Source organism: Varroa destructor, unplaced genomic scaffold (assembly GCF_002443255.2).
Source record: "Varroa destructor unplaced genomic scaffold, Vdes_3.0 BEIS01000002.1, whole genome shotgun sequence".
NCBI lineage: Eukaryota > Metazoa > Arthropoda > Arachnida > Mesostigmata > Varroidae > Varroa > Varroa destructor.
Window position 1 is genome coordinate 17,294,324 of NW_019211455.1, and position 23,353 is coordinate 17,317,676.

A 23,353-nucleotide genomic window follows, 5' to 3' on the forward strand; every position below is an offset into this window, starting at 1 on the left:
TATTGTTCTTATGGAGAATGCTACCGCTTTGACTATTATTCCTGTTGAAACACGGTGCACGTTGTTGTTTATTCCTTGACTTCTCCTTCATTCTGCTGATTTTGTGCTATTTTAGCAAATCCTTAACAATAGTGTGGAATCAACTACGGAAAAACTGAACGTCGAAAAGACATCTTGGCTACTGCGGCGGTTGTATTATGCGATTCAACGATATGCAGTTTTCAGAGTTAGTGAGAAGGGGCATATTCAAAAACCTACAGAAGAACGAAAAATTGTGCAAAAATGCAATTGAGAGCTGAGCGTCCTCGCCTTTGGCTAGACCGGTATCAGCCGGAGGCTTCGTTCGGGCTAAAACACAATATCACAGACAAGGTCGATGAAAAACCGCTCTTCAAAGAACGATGCAAGAAAGGGGAACACAAGAAACAGGACGAGAACAAAAGTCAGAGGTGCCTGCGTTATCGGCATAGCATTGATAACGTCCATAGCACAAAGGCACCGGTGGTAGAGAAAAAGCGCAAGCCTCTGTGTACGTGTATATAGATGTAACCGTCTTGTGGTGTTAGACATGTTCCGTTTTCTCGTCGGACCCTTGACAACAAAAGACAAGCTTACCTGATCTGTTCCAGATACATCATTCATACAGCCAACATCTCCCTCATTAAAAGGACACAGTCTTGTTTAAACAAATTTGTAAATCTAGAGAATCGGAACGAGCAATTTGTCCGGTGGAATATATGTTAATCCATTATTAACAGGATAGATTGATTCGTACTTTGGGAGTTAGCATCATATATAATAAAGGTTAGGCAAGAAGATAAGGAATTTGTTAATTAGAACAAAAGTATTATCCGTATCTAATCGGCGTCACAAACATTAGTTTCATTTTTACTCGCTCCGGTTATCCTTTTTTTGTGCAAAAATCATCGGAATCATTTGTTCGCTATAACATACAAAACTAGCCCCATTATAATTTTGTTGCTTCCACTATACGAGGCTTGACTATAGCCCTTAAAATATTTAGTGACACCACCATTTAGTGAGAACAAAATCTACCTGTGATGATACTAAATTGTGCGTAGAATCCTTTTAAATAATTCATACTTATAGATACTGCTGCGTGTTTTATAAAGACTGTACAGGAGGCAAGCGGGATGTCCCAAGCAATGCAGAAATAATTTGCGGGTGTTAAATCCACTCTAAAAATGAACTTTATTAATTGTCACTGAACCAAAATAAATTTAACCCATTTTGAGGTTTTATGGGTTTGCAAGTCTTTTCCAGGACACGTAATAGTACATATTCCGCGTGGTGACTCAAATAACTAAAGTAATAAAGTTCTGCGACGTCTTCGAATAGAGCTAACTTAGCAGTAGCTGCAAGAAGTGTCATCAATTAAGTAAGCATTTTTAGACTAGCAATATGTTTCCCTTGCTGCGCTCATAACATTCAGTGGCGGCAAATTTGATAAATAACTATCTTAACGGAATATTCAGTTATGCTCGAATTTGCTTCTAAAGCGTCCCATTGTCACATACAACGAACAGGAACCATCAGATTCTTCACGATCGAAAAATTTATTCTTTCACAGTTTATCGATTTAAATATAAAGCAAGCTGAAGCGTTCCAGCACACGTTGTCTTCACGCTTTCTGGCAAGTACCTGCTACATCTACAATTATATCAATAACATTTATAAATCTAGATGAATGTTTATATGTGGTACGAAATAATTACATGTAATTATCCATCTTACGTTACCTTTCTTATTAGTGCATACTTGCTAGTCACACAGGATTGATTCGATAGGGGCAAATTAGCTGAAAAAGGAAACCCAACTACCATATGGGCAAGCGTACAACAAAGCTTGAGTAGATTTCTCAGTTACTCAACGGACTTTTGTATGCCTGTACTGGTCAAGTCACTACGCAACAATCCAATGCCGAAAATTCGCTATAGCTGGTTGGTTTCGGGGGTTAGCTCTTGTGTGCAGAAACGAGACTAGGCAAAGCGTTACCTCATGGGGATCGACCGCCTGAGGAAATCTTGCCGATTCTTAACGCTACTCGGCAACTGCGAACGAAAGTCCGACAAACGAGAGACACTCCGACAGGCCCCAGAAGGACAAACGATTGTAGTTATTGTATGCGCTTACACCTATCCATTCCTAGGTTTTCATTCAGCCTAATGAAACGTGCGTTGTACACGTCTTATACTGGAAGGTTTGCGCTGACCGTTGATCATAGCCGGAGGCCACGATGAGAACGACAGTGGTGACGTAGCCATTAGGCGAAGCCTCGGCAAACTGCCTCACTCAGGATGGCGGATGATCAGACACGCTTGTATTTGGCTTAACCGGATACTCACATATCCGTTCATCATGTAATCCGGCCCCATCTCATCGTTCTCCCTTCGAGCGTTTTAGGCCTTGAGAGGTCGGTAAACGCCGACCGGTAAGCGAACGATACAGCTGAGGAAACTAGAGCGGCGAGCGCTGTAACGACGTCGAATGAGATGAGCGACGCTAACTTGGAAGTAGGTTGAAGAGACAGAAGGTGTCTGAAAGTTATTGCTTTGTCGGGCCGCCTCAACTTCCTTCGTGAGTGCAAAGTAAAGGAACAGATCGAGACAAGCAGGTAAATGTCGGCAAATAATCGTAAGCTGTTTTATCGTTTTGTAATGGACGTGTCGTCTAGCTCGACTCAAGAACGATGAAAATAAAAATACGGAATCTTCAAGTCGACAACAGCGTTATAAAAATGCGATCGATGAGCTATATCAAACAGGTACCACCTACTCGTAGATACTTTCGTTTTATTGCATTACGAATAAATCTTGTGCATTTACCGGAAACTTGAAGAACTAATGCTCAACTATGCTGCATGGTGCTTTTCAGGGTGTATATAAACAGGTTGTTTTTTTTTCTCTTCTGCTCGAAGTTTGAAAAAGGCAGTGAACTTACCAGTCTTTTTAAACGTATGTCGACGAATTGCTACCAATACACACGTGATCATCATTGACTCCGTGGCTACAAGCAGCGTTTTTGTACTTTGAGATCTGTCTTGCTGACGGTTTTACTGCTACTTTAACATGATAATATCGATGCAGTTGGGATAATACAGCTGCACTTTGGCGGGAAAGGTGATATGAAGCACATTCACGAGCGACTATCTTTGATCAGTCAATTTTTGAGTCATATTTGAGTTCAGTTTCGATCTTCTCTTGTCTCCTTTCTAAAAGTATAGCACACTCCGTATTACATACTGATGTTGTTTCCGCGGCCATCATACGATTGGTCGTCCTAGCATTGTCCTGATAATTGCTGTTATATCGACTTGAATGCAACGAAAGAGAACGACTGAGAAAGTTATCTTTCATGATTAGATTTAAGTCTCCTAAATGGTTCCTTTATGCGTTGGTGAAAAGTGGAACCCGGTTTCTATTTGCGGCACAGCCAAGCGAAACAAACTTTAAAGAGGAAACAGCACTTGTTGTTAATTGGAGCAGACGAAATCACCCGCTCGCCATTTTTTCTTGTTTATTTTTGTCCGTATACATAAGCGATCAAGCCGCCAACAACATGCTGGACTAACCTATATATTTTGAATGCTCCATCGCAAGATGCTCCTACATGTACTAAAATACATTAGAAAAGTATGTAAACCAAATTGTACTGCCTACTAGTTAGTAACCCCTAATGCTCACCGTTGTGAAGATTATGTCTTAAAACACTTCTGGATAGGCCAAAATGATTTTCGGATTTCTTCTTACTGAGGCGGATTGAAACCATTTACCACGCTGGGATCATACTTTACGTGATTATCAGCACGAGTACATGATCTTAGCCATTTTGAAATTCACACTGGGAAGTGATTGTTGTTGTAGGTATGGAAGGACTTGAAAAATGGTTGATCTTGAAGAACGAAGAGTTAGATCACTTGGACGTCTGGGATCGTGTCGGAAATTCAGCATTCGTGAATAATTCATATCATCGTTGTTATTAATAGTTGCTTTACTGATGGGAAAGATGTGTGGGCAATCACTCAAATCCGCCGTGAACAAAGGAGGAATCGCAGCGGAGGTGCGACATAGGATGGCTTACGTGTTAAGGGACTGTTTCGCGCGCTTTTACCATTTATTTTGACGATTATTCAATTGATCTTGGTCTCAGTCGAGACTGAAAGGTGTAATTCTATGTGTGGACCTGAATGGATTAGCAACCTGGATGGAAGTAATACCACTGAATACAATACAAACGGAAAAAAGGACAAGCCTTTAAACCGCAAACGTAGTTAAACATAATTTTTCAGATTTTACATATGAATGTATATATACCGGTACTCAGTATTACCGCTTGTACCCATGTTTGATTGGTATCACAAGCAGCTTGGGGAAGAATTGGTAGGTAAAGAGGCTGACGATATAAGTCTTGTCCCAAATCGCGTCGTGAAGATTAATCAACAGAGCCTCTTTCGCTGTTCCATAAAGTCACCTATTTTTTTTTTCTTTCTCGCAATAGTCGCCAGCCTGAACACTCTCAGTGCCTTACCACATATATTATTACTACAGGATAGTTTGCACGGCTATGGAAAGATTCTCGGCAGCAACTGCCGCTGCTCGCCCAGCAATAGTGGCACATCGTTGTCGGGTTTAGGCCGAGCGGATTAATCGAAAATGCTCGAACCTCGGCGGCATTGGTTTTAAGAAATTTAAACCAGGGTCACTGATTAAGTCGCCTTTGCTTACATATATCGTTGCCAGCGTAACGATAGCAATATGAAGCTCCCGTTTTAGCTTGTTGTTGCTATTATTATAGAGTCGTCTGCTTCACATTGGACGCGGCGCTGCGAACGCTACCACGGGAAAAAGCAGAGTGCTCAAAATGGCTCGACGTTAGCAAGAGCCGAAAACCTGGAAAATAGATGAACGTTTTTGATGGAAGAAAACTGTCACATGTGGGCATAATCTGTATAACCGCCATATCTAATGCATAAAACTGATCCATGAACGAATATAGTAATTAAGTAATGGCGGTAAGCCAATGAGATTCTGTAGATTGAAGAGGGTATATTGTGTCACCTTACAACAACTTTTCGAATAAATTTAAGTTTGATAGTACCCAAATTATTGAAGATTATTACTTCTCTGCACATGATTTTATTTTAATTAATTTCTCGTTTGCGCCGACGACAGTTTACCATTGATTGTGAAAGCAGTTAGCAGATATTCCAAGAGCGAAATGATGAGTTCACTACTAGGCACGAGGTTACATATATATATATATATATATATATATTGTTTGCTTAAGGCTACAGTTTTTGGGTGACCGGTCTCGTTTGTTCATTTCTACAGATTTACATTAAACCAGTTTATATTGCATTTTTTTGTTACATCGATCGAGGTACTTACTAAAAATTAAATAATAATTGTAGTAAAATGTACATAATTTACGAATATGCATACGATGCATATGTGTATGTACAACATACACATTCGTGATTGACTTTATTTTGTACAAGAATACCGTTTTGTTGGCACAAGCGCACTATGCCACACGCAATGCTGCACTTGACAATCAAATACATGGCAGTTGAATACAAAAAATATTACCTATCTTTACAGACACGTATTTTTTACGTAACGTAACAGTGCGTTTACGTAAAAGTACACGCATGACTTGCAACGCTTACCCATGGAAAAATTATGCAAAGTTTCAACAAGCCCCTGAGCCGGACTAGCAGAAAGTACTCGCTTGTACTGATGCTGCCAATTTCGCTATGGGCCTTACTTGAGTGAACTCGTTTGGCCATGTGTCGTTATGCCTGCTTTCCTACTTGCCCTGTCAAATGATGATATATTTTTGACCATAAAGAAGTATAGATTTCGTCGCTGTCGTAGCCTTTACCTTTCGCTGGCTTGAAACCAGCGGGGCGTGTTACTTTTTTCCAGCCAATTTCGCCATATTTTCTCCGGTTCAGCTTCTTCGACTTCAGTCAGCAGCATCGACCTGGTCTTGGTTAGCTAGTTAACATATACAATTCGACAACTAAAGAGGCGATAGTGCCATCTGCCGATGGCTTTACGTTGCTGTGTAGGGACTAGCTTACAACTTGACCAGCAACGGAGGTATCAGTAAAGAGAAACCTAAGAAAGGCGACGACTTGAAAGAATGGCGTCTGATCCTTCAGCACGCCCTGTACATATACACAGAAATAGACGGGCGTGCTCGATACGTACATATATATATATATATATATACAAACTAGTCTATTTGACCCACAGGCATGCCCTCGCACCCGGCCTCGGAGCACACTCACCATTATACGTCGCACCTAGGCTTCGCCGATGGCTATACACATTAATGAAGGACAAAGAAAGGTTACCGGAAAGCGAAGTCGAAGACGACCGGCCCAATGCATCATTCTTGTTGGGCCCTACCGTCTTGAATCACGACAGGATCTAAACCAAACGGAACGAAAACTAGGCAGAATAGGTAACAACAGCTCGCTCCACTGGCAAGGGTTCTAAGCTTACTGGTAGCGTTTGCACGACTAGACGACCAGAGAAACAAAGAGCCGTTCGTTGTACGAGAGTCAGATGCGGTCGAGCTAGTGACACCGAAGGTATGGTAAGGCCTGAGTCGAAGACGCCATAAAGGATAACATGAAAGTACCCCGGTGAAGGTCTAGTGCTGCGAACGTAACTATCAGTTCACACTGCTTTCGGTGGGAAAGGAGCTGGCATAAAAGTGACCGTTGGTGGCACCGGTAAGCCTAACACCTCAACCTGGACGAGTCAGAGTCAGGAGATCAGGCGAAGTTAAACAGAATGGGCTCATATACACTAAGATATTCAACGAAGCAGCCTAACGCTACTAGTAGACGGCCAAGTACTACCCAATGTCGCTTTGGCTCTGCAAATAGAAGTGAATCGCATACATGTACAACAGGCGACTGGTGGGTCTAGCAATCTTCTGTTTTTTTCGCATCTACTGGTACCATTGCTAGAAAAAGGGTAGCTTCCAGCAGTTTGCATTAATCAGACCGTCACCGCTGCCGCATCTTACTTTGATGAATTCGACGTCTCACACATAATAGACACGTTTTATTATGCTACACTGAAATATTGCCTTGTTACAACAGCGCTGGCGATGTCTATCAGAGGACAAATAAGGCTGAAAAAAAGCCACAGGTGAGGTCGACGTGTGCCGCTACTGCTGCGATGGTGATAGTGACGATCGCGGTAGCAAGATGCTTCGGAATGATAAACTGTGGAGATAACCTAAATGCCCAGCTAGCGAATATGATCTTGATTGGATCGTATCAAATCGACGAGATATGCTCACTGGTTCTCTGTTGCAAGCCCTTAAGTGGAAAGCTGCAAGTCTTAAGTGGAAAGTCACGTTGCAGCCAGCGACGTACGAGCGATGTCAATAAGAATTAATCCTATTATTACGAAAAAATAATCTTACTTATTTGTGTGGCCCAGGTATCGTACCAACATGTTCAACAAGTACGTGCCCGCGTACACCCATTATGAAAATACGTCTGCCTTCTAACTTTTTCCGCAGTATTCCACTGAGATACTTGAAAGTCTTGCGTAAACATTACTTGTCCTGTATATGGCGACAACAAGGCAAAAGAACACTGGAAGGAGCTAGAGACTCCGCAGAAACGCAAGCGTTTCACAGCGCCAATTCCTATTTGGCAGAAAATATCATACGCATTCGTACAATCGTTCTGTCAATCATTTTGCTCGATTCGCGATCCTTCCAGTAGAGGACGAAGAAAATTAGCAGCATGTCGGCACCATCTAGAGCGGCATGCATCCCCTGTCTACGACGGGATCCCGGAGACTGGCAGTGTGTATGTGCGTCTGCGAACGTGGCGTTCAGTTTGAAAACGTTTTGTAAGTTCAAAATTGAATGAGATGACTATAAAATTCGGTTAAAATCCTAAACACTTGACTTTTAGTTATTCATGATTGACAACTGTGAGCGGCGTAGATCAACGAAGACGGACACGCTGACAAATCGATACATGACAAAAGAGTCAGCCAATAATAATAATTATATGAAGAGGGGTCAAGAGACATGATATAATGGGCGGTTCTGACAATGCGAATCGTATGATGCGTAAGAGGTGACGAAAAAATAAGAGACAATTGTATGATAAACCAAATGTGATCAAGACGCTTAAATTGCTCGTAGCCCTGCTTTTAATGAATGTCAACTCAATGGATGAAAGCCAATTTACTTAACATGCTTCATTATTATTCTCTAATGGTTACGCATTGGAATGTATAGATGCCGCACATACATGGCTAACAACGAGTGCTACCATTGTTGAAACGAGCTGTAGCCCCTTGTGAAAACGGCAAAAAATGCATCCGTTATCAGGTAATGAATATATTTCATTCAAATATGCCCTCAATTGATTTTGAGCAATTTCAGTCAAAAACAAGCATCGATCAAGCTTAGCCGCGCCGACCCATGTCGATACAAGAACTGCCCCAAGTAGGTAAGCCTTAATCAGTACCTAATATCATATGAATCTAATAGAAAGATGCAAAATCAAATCAAATGGATACAGAGATAAAGTTGTTAGGATGTTACGAAGTTGCCTTCTGGAAATATAATCACTGGCGCTTCCGCTAATCTCTTCCAATTAGGATGCGCCACGTTAGCGAATATTGCTCAACTTGTTTCATAGTATTCCCTCAGTATATTGTCTCGAATGCGTTTATCGTAACTGGTGATATCTGTGTGACAACGGAACCCATTTTAAAAATGATCATCTTTCAAAACACCCACCTCTAACATACATACATACATACATACATACATGCATGCATTGGGTTGTGCATTGGAACATGCTACAATTAACACTAATTACATTTCCAATTATTATAAACAGATTGACATACGACGTGTACAAAGCTTTTCTTTGTGTTCTTATTCAACGATACTATTCATATGTAGCTGATCGAATACATATGAGTGGTAAACCAGACCTTATCTTCCGATTAACAATGTCCAGTTGAAGGTAAATTCTTCCTGTAAAGCCGTTTACTGCATAATATTCTTTTTTTTCTCTATTCCTACTGTGAGCCACATCCGCATATAACAGCTTTAGAGTAAATGGCCATGGCATCGGGCTAGAAACACGCAAGTCACGCTCCTAGTTTAGCTTGTCTGACATTGAATGCTTTGCTCACATCGTAGCCGGGGTGTTGGGAATAGCTAGCACAAGTGATTTGACGCAACAGGCACAATGCACGACCGACCGACCGACCGGTCATCTCTGCCACGTATTGTGCTTAAGATTCGCATTCATATTCAAAAAAGACATGCATACACGGTGCTTAACGCATGTCACAGCTACATCCTATCTCGTGTGCCCGTGTGCCGTACATGAGTGTTGAGGTCTGAGGTGTCCCGCTGAAGGCCGGATTAGCATACATTAACCGCGTAGTGCTCAAGTATTAAACTGCACCTATAGGATGACGGTTAGCACGGAAAATGAAAATGATTCTTTAAATAACCAAATAAAACGTCTCTGAAAATGACTGAGGTAGGGTATAGAAGGGAAAAGCTGGTGAGCAAGAGTATTAAGGTATATATAATATTTTGAACTATATGACCTAGTTTTGTTTTCTAGTGAAATTCGCTATTGAAAGAAAGCTCTACAGTAGGTATGATTATCTTTTAACAGTGTCTCGCAATAAATTGTCACGATATGCTGGACCCTCTTCGTTTGCGTATCTAATAACTTTCGTTAAAAACGGAACATGATCGATCTTTTAGTGCACGGACGATCTAAAGCCTCGTGTGTACTGTATATATAAGCGGCGCGTTTTCCCGCGGTCCATGTGCAAGCTATGACAGTCCATAAAAGCATTATTATCTCAGTAATTTACTCATTCAGTAAAAAACAAAGTATAATATTTTTGTTTATCGTACGAAAATATCGCGGCCTATGGAAGCAAGCCACCGGACCCAACCGCCTACTTCTAATGAAATTCGACGTAGCTACCGAGTAGTATTGTTAATGCTGTGCGTGTTCTGTTAGTTTATAAAAACAAATCGTTCATTGGCCGTGATAGAATGAACGTTCCTTTGTTAAAAACGAATACTTTTCTGATATGCTAATAAGGTTAAAACAGAGGCTTTCAGGTATCTATCAGAACTGCGTACGAGCTTTTCATTTAGCTAGTTGGTAAACTTCCAAATGTAAGGGTCATAAGGTATGAATCTTTTACGTACAATGCGACTTTATACAAGTTTAACAGATATTTCAAGATAACATGTGCTATATTTATCCATTATTTGCTGTATGAATAAATATTTAGAAATTAATATTTGTTTACATTATTTTTACAAAAAAAAAATAAAAACAATCCAAAGATGTATCTTCTAACACGTCTAACCTCACTCAATAGAAAAGCTTGACGCGCTCTGACAAACTGTTTTTTTTTATATATCGCTAGCTGAAGATGTATTTGTAACATGAAGAAGAAAAACCCTTAGCGTGGAAGGTCAGCGGAGGAAATCATCGGATTTTGACTTATTTATTACGTTGGAGTAACTATTCAGACATTCTGGAAACCTCGGGAATCTTGGCTATGGATGCACTGTTATAACGTGACAATATTTGACTTGTCGTTGGAGATGCTGATCGTTGGAAGTATTCAATACAACAAATGGCATCCTTGACAGCTACAAAAAGATTGAAAGGGTACGGAACCGTTTTGCTACCCCAAGAGGTAGCTGTTTCGAGAGTACGCGACGGATTTTTCTTGCGGTAAAATAACGTGTGATAGCTTTTGAGAGATGAAGTGGCTCTTACAATTGTTGCTGTGACTCCAGAGCTCACTGGCACGTCGGATGATTTTTGTTCAGCAGAGTCGAGCTTCGAGACGAACTTCCATCATTAGAATGATACAAGATCTAGATGAGTGCCAAAATTCATAGATAAAGAATATGGGGTTGCCGGGGCACTTCAATCAATCTTTAATCAAGGCACTTCTTCAAAAAGCAGTTTATTCAGTAGCTCTTTTCTGTGCAAAAAATAGCGATACAATATTATCTCGCTCTTCATAGGGTCGCGAAGCGAGAACAATGTTGTTCCTCAGTAGTCATCATCGCCCTGTTTAGTTATAGCCATATTGTGGCCGAAAAAAGGCCTTGTCTCATACTCTATGCACTAAGGATAGTAAATGATAGTAAATCTTAACTGTGCTGCTGCACAAACAATGCAACGCGAAGAATCAGTCGACGTTTACTAAGCCGTTTGTTCATAAAGAGTCCATGTCATGAATCGCAACCAAACAAGGAGCTCTAAACAATACAGCGAAACCTAGCGGGTGACTACAGAGACAGATAGGCGATTCAGGCCTGAAAACCTGTCAAAAATTGCCGCAGCTTCTTCTACACCATCCAAGTGTGTTGCATGAATTGCGAAACAAATTCTTACATGGTAACAAGAGGACTCTAGGAAACTACACAATTCAGCGTACGCCTTAAAACATGGCCTAATGACTTTGTATAGGCGGCTAAATCGCCATTGAGCTTCCATGCCGCCGATTATATAAAACTCCACAATATTGACTCCGCTCCTGATTTTCGTGGAATCGAAGTATCCGAGTTTATTATAACTCCGAAGAAATTAGCTCTGTACAGATTACCAACAAACAAACAAAAGACGGAACCTGAAAGCGACCCTACGTGAATTCTTGGTGGGTAAATAGCCTATAGTTCTCTATACAGTCTAATAGTCTAAGATCACAAAATTAACCTGGCACATCTTGGATAAAATACTTTAAAGCGCAAGTGATCGTAATATCGGCTATCATCCACAAATTCTCCCATTTTTACAAAAAAATCAAGATTACTCTTAGTGTTGAATTCTCCGATGACTTCGAGGCACTTTTAAATTATGTCGACCTCTCATTTGGCGTAGGTAAAAACGAAAATCCCACAGGAGCTTGTCGTTTATTGTAGCGGCCCTTTTATTTAATTTTAATTAAATAAATTCTTTAAGCGCGATTTGACCTATTGTACTCGATGCGTATGTCAATCTCTCTTTAAACCAGCAATGCATTTCTGAAAGTGTCAGTTTTTATAGAAAAACCCCGTGATTTTTCCCATAATGGAAAAAGGTAACCCGCCTATCGAACCCCAATAGCGCTCTGCTCATTAAAATAGGTCTTTAATCGTGTAATTATAATATAGTTTACTAGATTACGTTACATTAATGTATATGCTATTTCGATCCTTCGTCTAACTATACGCACGGGAAGCAAATAAAAAATGAAAATATTAGCAGAATTAATATGATCGTTCATTGAAAGATCACTTGTAATAATTGTTGTTACCTGTTTAAAATTCATCTTCCCCGCAATAAAATTGATTTTTCTTATTCATACACAATTGCTGTTCATTACAAAATAGCTCAGTAGAATCAATGTGGCCCTCAGCATCGTTGATAGCAAAAACCATTCAAAGGATTCCATCTAGTCCAAGATACGAGAGAGTACTAAATGAAGAGTTAATTTTCGCTCCACAGAACTTCTCATGTCAGCTCTCATGGGGACCAACTGACTAAGTTAAAGTTCTCTGTCTAGAACCCTTTGTTAACCGAAGCAATCCTACTTACTAACGCTCCAACTAGGAACGTTGGCTATTTTATTGTAGCCCAGAACCACACTGCACAAATTCGCTAAAACAAGGAAATTTACTCACAAGCCTACATCTAGTGACACGGAAACCTGGTAGTTAAGATGTATGATGATAATGAGCGAGCCATCAGTCACGGCATCGTTTGCTGACTACGGTTCCTACATGGCTTACGTATGTCACGCCGGACGCTGCATGTAAAAGTCTTTACGCGCAGCAGGAAGTGGCTTTTGGAAGTCCACTCACTAGAGAGAAGGAAAGAGCCAACTTCATTAGAACTATCGGAAAAGTGTTTCTTGGTTAGATTTTCTTTAGGTAAGATTCGCTAGTAGAGTGTATTCTTTGTATGAAAAAGATCGCAACAAAACTAGTGTAATAGAAAGAACGTATACATAGTCTGGATTACATATGGATTCATAGAACATTATCAGCGACTTCAGAGCGAGGACCAGTCCTAGACGATTAGATGCGCCTACGAAAAAATGTTATTTATCAATAGATATCAGAAAAAATATTCCATTCATTATGCAAACACAACTTGCCAGGTTGAAAATTGTCTTACGTGGCAAATCTGTCGGCAATAGTCAGTCTTTTTTAGACGAATTTTAGTTTATTATTTATTTCACAAAATAATAGCAGCGTTCAAGAGAATACGGAGACTTTCGGCAGTATCTTCACCTACTGGCCATGAAGGACGACGACAATGACGTCAACAAACGCACGCATGTCATGGATAGAAAAGGTAAAAAACAACTCTGTTTTCGACTTCTAATCAACACACTGATTGAACTGTGTAGATAGGTCGGCAAACACAGGCCAGCCGCGTCCTAATGCGTCCTGGTACGCAGTGTTGTATATTCATCGCAATTAAAACGAACAACATATTTCGCCTGTTGCATACATTCTTATATATACGAGATAATGCTACTATTAGTTTTTTCGTGTGTATATCATAATACATGCACACAAACTATAGAAAAAGTTTAGCTACAAAGTTTGCCTATAGGTTCAATGTAAGTCGTCTAGGGATAATGACTCGTGAGAAAAGTCACCCATTGCGCGCTTTCCCTGCGCAATACTGAAGTCGTTCACCCAAGCTAGTGATTCGAGTCGACTTGTACGGCCCACAAGTCGTCTGTATACTCTGTGATGTCCGGTGGAGGGACTTACGAAAGACAGGCTAGAAGCAAGTCGACTAACGAGCGTGGGGCCAGTGGGAGGTAATTGTACAAGGTCGCCCACTCAGTCAAGCAGGCGGGCGAAATAGTCCAGCAGAAGGGATTGCCAATTCGGGGGGTCGGATGGTTTATTCAAGGCAATAACCTGTGTTGCTAATGCTGCTTGTTGATATTGTCGTGGTTCTTCGATTCAGAGTGCTGCTGCTGCTGCTGCTGCTTTCCTGGCAAGTGCAGGTCAGTAGTCAGCGCTAAAGCTCGCGATTTTGGGACCCGTATTTATGCTTTCCTTTGGCCCTAGTAATCATTGATATGAAGTTTCAAGTCTACAAAATGTACACATGTACCCAGACGCGCACAGTCACCCGTAGTCTACAAATGATATTACGACGCTAAGGTGCGACCAACTAAATGACAAATACAGCAGAGGACAAAACTGATCTTGAGTGAGTCTAACTAAACTTGGGAAGCGTTGGGAAAACTAACGCTTGGTTAGCTGTTTGAACAACCCCCTCGATCTCCAAAATCGTCCTCCTAAAATGCGACATTTATTAACTCTATTGAGTTAATAAATGTCGCATTTTATCGATCTCGTAGCAATGGTTGGTAGCCGTGAAAATTTGACGGGGGTGGGTGTGAAACCTCCAAATTTACAGACCGGACATTTTAATCTCCAAGTTTCCTCAAGCAGAGCGACAAGGGCGACCGCAGTACTAAGTCAAGTCAACCAAGAATCCTTTATAAAAAGGTCGATTTCTCCGACATGATCAGACGAAAATGATCTGCGCAACCCCGAACTTTAATAAAAGGAAATTTGAAAAAGTAGCTACTGCTTGCTTTTACATGTTGACAGCTTCGATTTTAAACCAGTATAGTTTAACAAAGACGAATACGTAAAGGGAATTCGTCAGAGCGGCAGTAAAATGGCGATAGAGGGATCTGATCTGATCTGAAACGCGCATACATATTTATTAATTGGACCTTCTATTTAATTATTGTTTCGATATGTACCGGACGATTATTTTCGAACGATGCACATAGAATTTATTGTTATTACATTTTAAACCAAATCGATGTCTAGTCATAGAAAATGGATGCATCTAGGTGGACCGATTGACTGCTTTCCACCGAATAGTGTTAAGTGAGATCTAATGCCGACCCTGAAATATATACAACGCGTATTTTTTGGATCTGCTCCGTAACGGATCTGTCGAGTTGAATAACTAGCCAACAAACGTACCTAAATACGATAAGTACCTTGAATTCAAATGTCCCGTCATACACAACTAAACTGCCCTTCCCTGTAGCGTTCTTCGTTTCCGCCGTTCAGTGAATCGTCGTCGTCGTCGCTGCTGTCGCTGACGGGACCCCCGCCATCGGATTTGCTAAGCGGAGGATATTAATAGAAACCAATCTCGGTGATTAAGCTAAGGAAGTATTTGAAAATAAGTTAATTAATCGTAACTGAAAATGTCTAGTAGAGTTCTAATGGGTGTGCGCGCTTACTGGGGGGGCAATATCGACTATTGCGAGAAACGATCGAATCGACTGTCTTAGGCGGTGACTCGAGGTCACATCATGAGAGTCTTGCTTCTGCTTGCATTTGGCTTAACCCCTCACTGGATAGCGATAGATTGGGATTCCTTTTTTTTTTTTAATCTGTACATCTTGTACGTGGAATTAATTGAATTCGTGATCGTGAATATGTGTGTGCGTACACATCAAAGCGATATGCATATATTAACGTGCATGCAATAAAAGCACACGCACATTCTATATGTTGGAACATATCATGTGTAGGCCGAGCATACATGCAATATCTTTTATGCATGCTTTTTAGCTAGCTTTAAATGTAAGGAGCCAGTGCGAAGGGACGGACCAACGTAAATTTACCAACCGAGTTATAACGAATCTAAATGCGGTATTTTGGTCTAAGAGAACTAAAGAATTACAAACAAAAAATACATTAGCTCCTGCATATTCTCCTTTACAACTGAAAACTAATAGGAGGGATCGTATCAATTATGCGATCATCTTCATTTTTTTACACATTTATCTTGACCACGTTTAAGGTTCGATGTATGTTTCGTTTCTTTTATCTCACCCCATATGACGATCATATAGTACAGATACGACGTTGTATGCTGCACGTCTTGTTCAGATTGTGCAGAGTGTGTGATCTTTATTGTGTTGAGCATCATCATAATAGTAGACGCTGCCTGGAAGAATAGTCGTAATCGAATCCCTCAGGATACACTAATGGTTTTTAACTTCCTGCTTCATTTTCTATTCCGAAGGAATTATTTCTACAAATAGGATAACAGAGGCGGGGCAGGCGAAGCCAGCTAAGGGGGCCTGCGCACCGCAAGCGATTAGGTCGTCCGACCTTTCGGTACGGTGGTTTATGAATGTACGACTATAACAAAGACAACGTGCTTGACTGTGATCTGTGCTCGATGTCACGATGTTGTCTAATCTACCACCGGCGAAGCCTAGCTTGAATGTAAAGGCATAGAACTATCTAGTTACAATACACACCCACTGCTAGACGTTGAGGCGCTGCCAGGAAGCATGGTGTGAGAATAAAACATAACTCCTTGGAGGCAACGGAATCCTTTACAGTGGCGGCGAGAGACGGCTAGGGAAGCAGGTAACAGGCATAGGTAGTAAGCGGCAGGAACTGGAAACGAAAGAGCAATGAATCATCCTTCGATCAAAATATTTCACAAGGATTTTATAGGACTCTTGCCGTTCCTACGTCCCCATACTTGCCTTTAGTTGTCGTAGATGGCTTTCTTCTTTGTTCTTGCTTCTTGTATTTGAGAACGGCCCCCATAGTCCAGCTGAAGGCGTCTAGGGACGAATCTAGAAAAAGACAGACCGTTCTCAAGACTCCATTCAGAAGACGTTATCAACTGACATTACTTATCCCAATAATTAACTAGCAAAAGAAACAACACACAACTTAAGTACTTAAGTGCAAGCTGTCGGTCAACGCACAAGTCCTCTTTCCCCATAAGTGATATAGTGATGATACGCAAGCAACTTTCTGATGTGGCATATCCCATAGTGATAGACGGGTGTTAGCCAACGTGGTAGTCCTAATCATAAAGGTTGTTTTGTATATTGTAATACTTTGTATTTCCCTCAACATTTATATTTTCGTGAATCGTGCAAAGGCGGTTAGGAAATATGTAGCATAGCCGTTTTAAATGGCGTATCCAGAATATTGACGGATGTCCAAGCAGTCGGTGATGTCAACATGTGAAAATATAAAGTGCGAACATTATCTTTAGACAAACAGTCGACTATCTTAGTTAGTTCGTGCAGGCTTTGTTTCTGCTCGAGGTCGTTTCCCTCGAAATCGCTTTCGGAATATGTAGACATCAGATATGTGTACTCAACGGAAATAGGCTTAACTGTAGACAAAAGGCCAGAACATTCGTGGTTAGATCTTAAGGGCAAAAGGAACGATTGCCTCAGCCAGCAACAGACCTAGTATGCGAAATTATTGGCCGATCTGGCAGAAGGCCAGTATTGGAAAACTTCACATATAGGTGAGATCAAGACCAGCCGGTAGTCAAAAAAAAAATTTAAAAGAACTTGCGAAGTAGAATTAATTATAGGAAGGCAAAACCTTGTCGTTTGCATCGTAACCAAGCAACCTGCGGCAAGGACTGGTCTGTGAAATGCACCGTATCAAACCGGGTAGCGTTCTTTACCCAGCGACATTGCAGGTGATCGGCGGTGACCCCTTCTCGCATTACCTCCTGGTGCCCCATGGCAGCCACATGGCCACTTCATGAAATTCTAGTGTGTAACTTATTAGGGTTAATGTAGCACGAAGCAGCTCTGATCGTAGGTTGAAAGAGTGTACCGCTGTCGTAAGCGGAGCGTCTTTCCTTGGAGCGAGAATAGCAATCAGCATAGCCATAATTGTACTAATAGTGTGGCAGACATTGATGACCGGCACGGCTTCTACATAGAAATAGGTAGTTCGAGACATTGCGTGTATATTCCAACATACATTGTACCCTATCACACTCAACTTACTGGCCGAGTGAGCTAAATCTTGGAGAAGGTTTACGATTTAGGAAATCTCCATTATACCGTTAACAACAGTGATTTACGCGCACTAACCATAGCATTGGCTTCATTTGCCCGCGGAACAAATCCACGAGGCAAGGCCGATCGATTAAGATAATCAGGTAAGATATCAGAGTAGATTACCGTAGCCACGCTTCGTTGTATATATATATATATATATATATATATATATATATATATATATATATATTGTAATTACATACGACGCCTTAGGAGTGAGTTTGGTTTAAAATATGTATTGAAATGTACTTACGTGGCTTAACCACTACGTGCAGTCCAGGAGATAACAAAAAAAAGTACAATTCAAGAAAAGAAGTAAAATAAATTGCAATTTGAAAATTCGTAAGGTTATGCCTTAGTCCTGTTTTTGACCTTGTAGTTGTCAGAGGAATGGATAATGCTATACACGAGAATATCTAAGGGCAAATAGTTATCGCGTAAAGTATCCGACGATCAGCCATTGGATAATCTTTGCTATGCCGTGTTCTATTTCAATAGGATTTTTATGCAAATTGGACTTTAACTGACTGTAACTTCTGTAGATTTTGGCGAAGTACGTATTAACTCTGTTAGCCGCCGTAGGTGAAATAGCTTGGCTTGTTACTCCATAAATAAAATAGGCTTCCATATATAGGAAGGCAGGTTCTAATTAATGAATCAAAAACATTTTCTGTGTGTGTGCACCATATTTAAAATGTAAATATTTATATTCTCTGCATGCTGATTCTAATTTATTGTTCTTGCCAAACATATTGCAAAAATAACAAAATAATCGGAAGGACGCACGTTTATTGACAATTTGGATACGGCTGACAAAGAGACGATAAAAAAAATACTGACCCATAGAGAGAAAGAAGGAAGACCTGTATTTCTTTACTTATAACTAATAAACTGCAATAGGAATCTTCGCTTTTCTTTTCTTATTATTATTGTCGTATCATTCAAAGCAATATAAGCCCATCCTATCATATCTCTACTCGTAGTAAAACAATGTAACGCTTATACGTACCCAGTGCGTCAGGGGTATGGCGGGTATGGGCGTCTAAGGCCTTTAAGTTTATTAAGTAGAAAATGCTAAAAAAACACAAGTGTTTCTGTTTTTTATCGAAATAATACAGTATTTTTACTATACTTTTTATAGTGTCAGGTACCCATTTCGAATCCAAATGATCAAATTCGGTAGGCTTGCAATTTGTTTCTGTAAAAGCTACTCTGATGCTTTTTTTCACAGGAAAAAGGTTGGCTCACTTAATAATGTTGGCAGTCGAGACAGGGGCAATGCTTGATGTACCGTGCTGTTATTGTCCCTCTTGCCCTGTTATTTGATGACACCCAACAAGGTCACCCCCACTCGGCCTGTTCCTCCGGATCACGAGGCTCGCTTTCTGATGAGAAGCCTTTTCTTCGATAGTGTTTCTTTCCTGTTCACGATTTGCCACGCTGTCCGTGACTGTGTGAGCGTTATACATGTTTTATTGGGCTGTAAACTAACCAAACAGGTTTAAAGGGAGCAAAGACGGTGAGCCTTACATTGGTGGGAGGAGAGGGGTGGAGGAGATGAGGCAGCTGAGGGAAATGCACGACGTTATGCTCTAGGGGGCAAAAATAGGGTGGAACAGTTGGGCAAGACGAATGAACAGACCAAGGGAAAAGTAGCCTTGCTACTGGGATGCGATGTCTTATCGCACTTCGAAGGGTTTTTTACTATACGTTTTGACTGGTACGGCCTAATATTTCTGAATATTGTGTTACCCTTTCCTACTCGTTGTTTTTGTCTTTAGTTTATTCCTTTACTCCGCGCTCTTCGGGCAAGCTCTTTCTGTAGTTTATATAGAAGAGTAATCACACTAATAATTTCTAGTTTTCATCGAAGGAGGCTAATGCAGAGCCCCTTTGCATCGATGCCATTCGCTGTGACAGCCAGAGAATCAACCATAGGAACAGCATGAGTTTATCATACCTACGCAAACAATATAGACGAAAGGCACTACTGAAATTCTTAAAAACGAACCCTTCGCCTAAATACTAAAATACAAATGCTTTTCAGTTTCGGCAACGTGCAGGCCAGGACTATTGATCAAATTTGCATCATCTAACGACAGGGTAGAGACTTGTCATGGCTAATAGTGTTCTTGTTTTTATGACTTTTTTAATGCCAATTTCTAGCATCATCGAAATGCATTTATTTATTCAGAAGGTGAACTATATTATAGCACGGCCAGTAACAGCGGTCATTTACTATTTAAGGACAAAAAATCTAGAAGAAATCTTTTCTAGCGAGCGGCGTCTTTTTTTCGTCTTCCTCAGAAACCTCTGCATCCTTTGGCTATGCCATCCGCTTAGGCTGTTATCTTCGATAGTTACCAAGTCGACCATCGTCCATTCTCCTTACAAGAGGCGATTATAAGACTCAAAGGCTACGCGAAAACGGTTTAGCCAACTCGCATTTTCGTACCCCTCTCTCATGTCCTCAAATCACCCGATTATACCCGCAGCCCTCTTCATTTCCGGTTTTGTTATTACAAATTTAATCAAAAGATTCCCGACTTACCCTTGATTAATAGTGGCCAAATACGCTATGTTGGAAATACGGTCGTGGGCGAAACCCACCAGACGAAAAGCTTGCTTAATTACCAAACTACACCGGCACAGTACAATAGAGAACACACCGAAATTTGTTGTGTTCGCAGCAACATGACTTCTCTAATGTGTGTGCATCTCCCGCTCTTGTGGAACGGTTGACCCACGGCGGCGACGATTAAAGACAGCAAACACCGAGTGCTCGAAATGGGTAAACTGCCGCCTCAAGCTGGTAACTTCGGGAGGCTGTAGGGCAACCATCAACAATGGAACAGCGATGATGACATGTTCTATGCTTGGCTGGTTATTGCGATGTGAGACTTAAGGTATATAAACAGTTGCGTGGGAGCTAATGAACACTTCTGCTATTGGCAGTCTTTGCGGGACCATCGAATCGGCTCGTTCAATGGGATTTCAACATGTTCTGCTGCTATTTTACCACTTCCTTCCTAGTACCAGTGCTGCTCGGGCGGAACACGGTGTGAATTGCGTGTTGCTTGCTAAAAAGCTTGCACAAGCAGCAGCAAGCGAGACGAGAAGGTACACCGAAAGAGTGACCTTGCAGTCTTTTCTTCGTCTACTTATCCGTAAAAAAACAAGTAAGGAACAACTGTTAGAATCGTGCAGGTGTGTCGCTGGATATGCGCAATAAAATACGACGAACACAAACAAATAAAAAAGCAAAGGAGGAAAGTTCTAACGGCTTGGTCTACTCTATCTCTATATCGACTATGTATGGTGATGGTAGGAGCATAGACCTAGGTGGAACACTGCAGAGTTAATGCAGACGACAAGAGCAGCGTGAGCCATTTCGTCAATTTAGCGTCATCCGTATCAATTATTCATTCGATTTCATAGTTATCAAAGAACCCGCGAAACTCAATTGTAAATCAATCTCCCTAATAATATAGGCAAATGATTCTCTAATCACGGAATCTATAGTTTCAATGCGGTCTTAACGCTTTTTTCATCGTAGCATGCTTAAATACTGATGATTAAATAGAACAAAATCGATAAAATTGTTCTTTACTATAAACGACAGGCAAATAGGGAATAATCTATGTTGTAGTGTATGTTACAGGATAAAACCATCTGAATTTACCAACGAGTCCGAGTTTTTACGTCGCGAGGAATTAAAACATTACAGAAAATCAATAGAGACTGACGCGTTTACTAAAAATGAAAGAAACAAGTGAACACACATAAGATAATATCGGTGTGCACCTGTCTTTTATGTACAATCACAATATGGCCGAAAAACGCCTTCAGGTCCTATTTAAGTACTATCATGCCTATGAATAGTGAACGGTTTACATGATAGTGAAGAATGCTTTTCGACAACTAATAAAGGAGGTGTTACAACGTATACTACTACTGCTACTGATAGTGATGCCGTACCTAACCGTAGGATCAAGATGAAGACGACACGGAAAGGTTCGCTTTCACCGAGGACTCCGCGGCTTACAGTTTTAATTGAAGCATTCGAGCTCACATGTACGCAAATACGAACGTTTCTGAGACGTTCCGCCATAATCGCTGACTTACTAGAATACTGGAAGTGATCTTGCCAGAAAACAAAGCATGCCTATTTCCCTTTTATAGCTTGGATTGCATATCCTAAAAATCTGCGGACAAAAGTTGTGGGGCTGTATAAAGGAGAACTCTTTTTTACATTTGTATACAACTTGAGAATCGAGTAATACGCATAATTGATAAGTATCGAACAAGCGTTGGATTGCCGCCGTCGGCTTATTCATTGTAGGCATGCCAAGTAGTCCTTCAAGTGTAGACGCTAAAGAAGAAAGCGAACATTGGATCGTTTAATGTTTTGTCTGCTAGAAAAGACACTGTAGGAGGAGACAGCGGGCTCGTTTTAGGGCTAGAAGCGTTATTATAATAATTGCAGCAGGCGAACTTTGAAACCCAGTTTGTTAACAGCCATCCGGTTGAAGTAAATAGTTTTTATGTAGCTGCACAGGAATAATTATGACCTATTTTAAGTAAGACTTTATACTCACTATCCACATACATGGCCATTTTGTTGCGAACACGTGGACGAGTTCGTTGGATGATCCTCAAGTGAAGAACAGAGCTTGGGACACGGTTCATGCTCGTACATTCGAGCGCTATAGAACAGTACTTCAGTAATTTTAGCCCTCGGAACCATTTTCGTCGCAATGAGACATGGCTCCATTGAAGAAATCAAAGAAAGGCCCTTTCTTGGAAGACTGAACTGAAAGGACACGTGGAAATGTCGCGATTGTCCGCGTCAGTACGGACATGAATTCAGTCAGATTTCGGAAGCGTGTTCAATAAAATAACTGATCACACAACAGTAATGTCGTCGCTCGAACAAGGTAACAATAGCGGATTGCTAACTCCGGGGGTATCGAACAATGGAACAAACGTTGAAATGTCGCTTGATTTTCTTGTAGATATGGTAAATGAAAAGGTATGGATAGTGCACGACTTTTGAAGAGAACTTGATATTTATTACGCTTATTCTATATTTAAGTTTACGCTCGCTTTGCAAAGGTAGGAAGATGAACTTAATTGTGTACTGTTTTTCAGGTAAGCGTGGGCATTGTTATTCAAGCGACGATTTAAACCGTACTTATTCGATCTACTGTTCGTCCTTTTTCTTCTACCCTTTCTATTCTGAGGGCATAATCGACAACATGTTTATTTCTTATCTTCTATCTACCTCTAAGTAACAAGTGTACATACAAATGTACCTAAAAGGCGCACATATTTCCTTCCATACTGATACAAGTTCTGTATACGCGTTCGAATGAACCCTCGACTACTGACCTCTC

At 40.8% G+C, this 23,353-nt stretch overlaps 1 protein-coding gene and 1 long non-coding RNA gene across 3 annotated transcripts in view; one reads left to right on the forward strand and one right to left on the reverse strand.

Moving 5' to 3' along the window:
• LOC111245953 (solute carrier family 4 member 11-like) overlaps window positions 1-23,353 on the forward strand; it is a 424,503-nt gene that overhangs the window by 163,284 nt on the left and 237,866 nt on the right. The gene's annotated exons all lie outside the window — the stretch shown is intronic.
• On the reverse strand, window positions 15,066-21,135 carry LOC147757457 (uncharacterized). Its single transcript, XR_015321960.1, has 3 exons — window positions 20,509-21,135; window positions 16,389-16,715; window positions 15,066-15,235 (listed from the first exon to the last, which is right to left on the reverse strand). It is a non-coding gene; the product is annotated as an uncharacterized LOC147757457 (long non-coding RNA).